Source organism: Colias croceus, chromosome 3 (assembly GCF_905220415.1).
Source record: "Colias croceus chromosome 3, ilColCroc2.1".
Lineage (NCBI taxonomy): Eukaryota > Metazoa > Arthropoda > Insecta > Lepidoptera > Pieridae > Colias > Colias croceus.
The window spans coordinates 8,313,052-8,319,053 of record NC_059539.1 but is presented as its reverse complement, the minus strand read 5'-3'; positions in this window follow the sequence as shown (position 1 = coordinate 8,319,053).

The following is a 6,002-nucleotide window of genomic DNA, read 5'->3' as shown; positions in this document are numbered from 1 at the left end:
TAACCAACCGACTGGTTAGTTGTACATATAGAGGTACTATGTTACACATACTATGTAACAACTATCTGGTGGAATCGCTACTTTCCTATCATTCATCGAGTGATGAATGTTTTCTCTTTCTAGCGCAAGCCATGAACTTTAATAATACCCAGAAATAATAGGATTAAAAGGGACAACTCATTTACGCGTGTGAAAACGCGAGACGCTGCTAGTATGATATAAAGTAAATTGTATTACAAAACTAAGTTTTCCAGAAATTTTGCGTTATATTTTTAACTAGGCGTATGTTTTTAAAGACTTGAATTTCGTTATCATCTCTAAAGTATGATTCACGCTACACTGTGCCGTGCCGGTCCTGGGAAACAAATGAAACAATATCCATCATCATTTCAACGTTTTGTCCCGTCCGGGCCCCGGCCACAGATTAGCCACAGATTAGCACAGATTAGAAACATTTTGAGATTTTACGATAAAGAAAAAATTATATTTTCTGTCATACCACAGTCTACTCTCTTATCTGATGATAAACTTTAATAACTAAATTAAATTATTATACGTCTACTAGGTAGGTACGGTATATTAATGGGATTGTCTTTACCCCACCCCTATTGTGTTTGTTTCTCACATACCTATTTATTTTATAAATCTAATCAAAGTAGAGCAATCGGCAAGTGGTCTTGAGATTATCCCATAAAGCACAGAATATAGTACCATTAGGTATATCTTTACCATAGATATTTTCATTGAAAAATGAATTATTCCTCTTGCGATGTTATGAAGCAGAATTATTATAAAATAAAGCAAAATCAGGAAATTTGTTTCAAGAAAAGGTAAGGTTTCAATAAGGATTTGTGAAACCAAGCGTAAGTTGTTTTACTGATAACTGAATAGTCACGTAGTCACGACTCAATGCTACGCGACGGTACCTACAAAGAAATCAATTTAAAATCAATAAATATCCCGATTGTTTTCTTGAAAACAATTTAAAATACCGTTTAAAAAAGCAATACTAACATAAAAACTTATTTTGAACTATTGTTAGACACTCAAATTAGTTTTATCATTTATGATTGTTTGGTTTAAAGATTAGATAAGTCCCTGATGGACCATTTTTCATTACATAATTTAAACGTAGAAGAAAAGTTTAACTATAAGTATTCTTAAATATGGTTTCCATTACGGATTCAAAAAAATACATTTACGTCCTACAACACGTACCTACGTAATCTAATTAAGTTACTTAAAAATTATTAACCTTTTGCTGCTGCTGTCATGGGCGTAGCTAGCCATGGGCTCAAGGTGGGGCAACAATAAAAAATAATATGTAACTAGCAACTGTATGTACCAAGTATGTACCCAAAGTTATATCCAGGTCTTCAAATGCCGGCGGCTGTACCGCCGGCATTTGCTAAGGCGTTCGCGAAGGCACTCGCGAAGGCATTTGCGAAGGCATTCGCGAAGGCGCTCGTGAAGGCATTATCGAAGGCATTTGCGATGGCATTCGCGAAGGCATTTGCGAAGGCATTCGCGAAGGCATTTGCGATGGCGAGTAAAGTAAAAAGTATCAGTGAGTTGTAGAACGTGTAAAACAACAAAAGTGAAATTGGATAAGTTAGTGGGGTAACTAACTAACTCATTTTTCTTACAGTTCATGTAACAAGGAAACCTCAGCTATTTTCTTTTTTCGTGTGTAATTTGTTATTCGAATTATTCTTATTCAAAACACCTTATTGTTCACCTACCACACCACGAAATAGATCCAAAAATCTTCAGCCGTTTGGTCGCTGGGCGTATGACACTTGTTAGGTGTTAGTCAGTCAAAAGAGCTAGTAGGTACTTCAATTTTTAGATTTGGTTAGGTATCTACCTACCTTCCAGGTTAAAGCTACGCCCCACCGTGGCTACGCCCATGGCTGCTGTTGCTGTTTGGAGCAGTGTAGACTAGGTAGCATATTCATTGCATTAAAAAGAAAATGCATACCAGTCGTCCTTAGCTTTTTTTTAAAGATTTTTTTTTGTGTTGTGTCTCTCAATGTTAGCCAGAAGGGCTTCTACGTTTTAACGCGGACGAAGAAAAAAGATAGGTATCTCTAGTTACTAGTATATTAATACTGATACGCAAAGTTATGATGAACATGAAATTGATCTATATTCTTGGTACACCATCGAGGAGAGAAGAGACCCCGACGTCCGCGCTGGCCGGTTCTCTATCTACCTACCTACCATACCTATTTTAATTTAACGGTTCAGCAGTTCTCGAGTTTTGCGCGTACCAACACATTTAACGATTCATTTTTATTATAAAGAAAATAACTAGGTATATCTATATGCTACACTTTTACCATTGAAACTAGTTGTACTAACTATAATAATAATAAATGATTCAAATGCTATTTGCTTCTGCTATTATGTCATTATTCATGAGTATTCTAGGTATTCTATGTATACTACCATGATACTACTGCGTAGGAACTTTGTGCGTTAATTTAAAAATGTACCAATTATATTCAGGCGTGTCGCGTTAGGACTGAGTCAACATACCTATTAAATAATTATAATGAGCTAAAATGAATAATGATTATGAATGTAATGAACACGTTTTATGCTTCCTTCATGCTTGCTTACCTTACTATGTATATGAATTCCGGGTTACAACCTAGATAACTAGATATTATAAAAAAAAATGTTATCAAAGTTACGCTATTATCATTATAAATTACAATACTCTACTTTCACTAATAGAACAGTTGCAAATAAAAAGAAAATGTCCCCATCGTGATAATCTAGGTATGATGAATCCAGTTCGTCTGGACTAAAGAGGTATATTTTTGAACTGCACCGTTATATTTTTTCATCACTGATCACCTACAGCTGATCACTTACATTGAAAAAAAAATCAACAATCGCATTTAAAATTGTATTGAGAAATAAAAATTTAGATTTCAATCGCGATTAAAATTTTTAGGAGAGTCTTATGTCTTGTAAAATCATGTGGGGAAAATACTACCCTTGTACCACTCAACATTACCATTACATTGTCTGTTAAAGCCAATATCGCAACGAAGCCGACAATATTGACACACGCTATCACAGTCAGTGGCTGAGAATGTTTGCTGGGCGCAGTTATAGTAAACACAAGTTCACACACAAATACGTAACGTGATTGGCAATTATATCAAATATGATAAGTTACATCTGTTTATAAATTGACACTTTTTTTCAACGTAATTAATTCTTATATGTGTTTGCAGTAAAATTACATTTATAGTAGATTGTACTTTAAATAAGAGCGAAAAAAAAAATGGAAAAAAAAAAACATCAAGTCGATGTAATTTCATGGAACTATTTGATATTTAAATAGCTGAAAGCGCACGCCGTTATACACGCAGTATTTCAATGTAGGGATGGATGCATCATGCAACCATCCATCACTACAAACCAACTCTGATGAGTCTGATATGTAGCTGATGTTTGGTTTATCTCTATTTTTTAAGATCTTTTCAGAGTCACCTACCAGTCGAGTTAAGAAAAAGATGAAGCGAGAGCAATATTATTTTATGTCATCTTTAATTCCTGCCTTCCGTTCTATAGTTCCGTTCTATATAAAATTCACTCAATGTACCTACCTATTAAATTCAATCGTCAGGAACATTTTCGTTTAACTCCAATGACCATTAGTTTATCGGCCATTTAGATATAGGTATATTTACTATTTTTTCAATGTCTTTGAGAAATACAAACTGAAAGTTACCGATAAAATAAATATTGTTCAAGTGTAAATATTTTTTCTTGCTCTTAACCGATCAATATAATATTATAAACGGAATATCACAGTTATTCTAGGTACCTAATTATTTCTTTCAATGTCTCTATTTGTTATTATAATATAACCAATATTAAAAGGACCATAAAAAATAAATGTTCGTCTTCAGTGGAAAGAGTTTTAATTTTTAAAGTAAGCATTTCATGTGTTTGAAATGGAAATCCTTGATAACTTTAGTGAAAACAACTTCTGCGACCAATTAGCCCAAGGAACACTTGGATTGGACCATTTCCAGCCACCTTTGAATCTTTATTATCGTGTAAGTATGAATACTTCAAATTTCATTTTGACTCTATCTCGATTCTTGAAGATTTTTAACCCTGAAAATGCAAATGAACTCTATGCTCGAATGTCATAGCATGGGAAATGACTCCGTTTTATCATATCTTTATAAGATATTCGATTTTTATTTCCTATCACGTAGACGCCTAAAAAAACTAATAAAAATATTCGCAATTCGTATTTGCACGCGTCAGCAACATCGACACAATGAAACTCCTCTGACCTTGTTTTACAAACTTTATCTGTAATATTATGTCAGTCACGGGCAGGTATAGTCAGACCAAACAAAGATATAAGAGTTAAATGGAATCTATTATACCTATAGATACGATTTATTATTTACTAGCTTACCGCCCGCGGCTTCGCCCGCTTTGTCTAATACCTAATAAATTATACACTAAAACCTTATTCTTGAATCACTCTATCTATTAAAAAAAAACCGCATCAAAATCCGTTGCGTAGTTTTAAATATATAAGCATACAAAGGGACATAGAGACAGAGAAAGCGACTTGTTTTATTCTATGTAGGTAGTGATTAGCTACATAATATCATGGACCCAATAAATATATAATATCTATCTACATAATATATGAGAAAAGTATGAAGTATGACTTTATAATTTCCATTTTAAATTGAAACAGAGCATAGGGATAATATTTTCATTTAAGGAATATAGGTACCTACTTAGGAAGGAACATGTCGGTAAAGAACATTTACCTAATTTTATTTGTTATTTTATTTGTTACGATACAATATAAACTTAATTAACAATAAATACCTAATATATTTAGTTCAAACTTAGTAGCTATAGCTAACCGAAACAATATAAAAACAGTATTGAATCAGGTGTTTATTAGACATCATGTTTAAATAAATATTAACTCAATGATACGATCGATATGTATTTTTAAAATACATAATATTATGTAGGTATAGGTGCCAAACACGGTTCCTGAACCTTCTTACACATTGTTAATACACCTACTTATCAATATCATATACCTAGGTACATATATGTATTACTCGAAAACAGGAAGTACCGTTTACTTAGTTTTTTTAATATTTTTTTGGGAAGAAAAACATACCAGTGAAATATCTACGAAGGTACCTACGAAGTGTAGGTCTCTGCTTGCCTAATTGCCTATGTTGAACAAGTTTAAAAAAAGTTACAATAATATTTGCAGAAATATCGTATATAAGGACTATGGAGAAGGCCAGAGGAGGCATTTTGTCAAGCAGACATTCCAAGACTAAAATTATGACAAAATATTATGATAAGTTAAAATAATCAGATAAACATCATTGTTAAAACCATTAAGAAAATAAACAAAATCTTTACATTACGACAACAAAGAGCACTGTTTAATAAAAATAACACGTTGCTAAGCATTACTTAATTGAGTAATAAAATTGGTTAATTCCAAGATTAATCTTTTAACTAATGAGTTCTCTGGGCCACATTCACAATCAGACACAGTTATTAGCAAATTTACTGCTTAGTTACCTGTGTTATTTACCATTGCAAAGTAGTTACTCGTGCAAAAAATACCTATGTCAACTTTTATGTCATTATTTTATATAAGTACTGTCAATAATTATATACTTACCATAATAAGTAATATATAGGGCTGAAGGATTTGTTTGTTTGGTTTGGTTGAATGCGCTAATCTCAGGAAACAGGTTCGATTTGAAATACTTACGTTGTTTATTGTATAGGTAGTTTATTTGTCGAAGTAGACATAATATTATGTATAAAGGTTTTAAATTTTATTATAAATTATAATACAATGTCACGCTTAAATTAATATATAACTAGTAGGAGTATGCAAAAAGCAAGGAATGTTGCAAGGGCGCGAAAAATATTCCAAAGTTACATGGTCTGTAAGTGTCAAAACA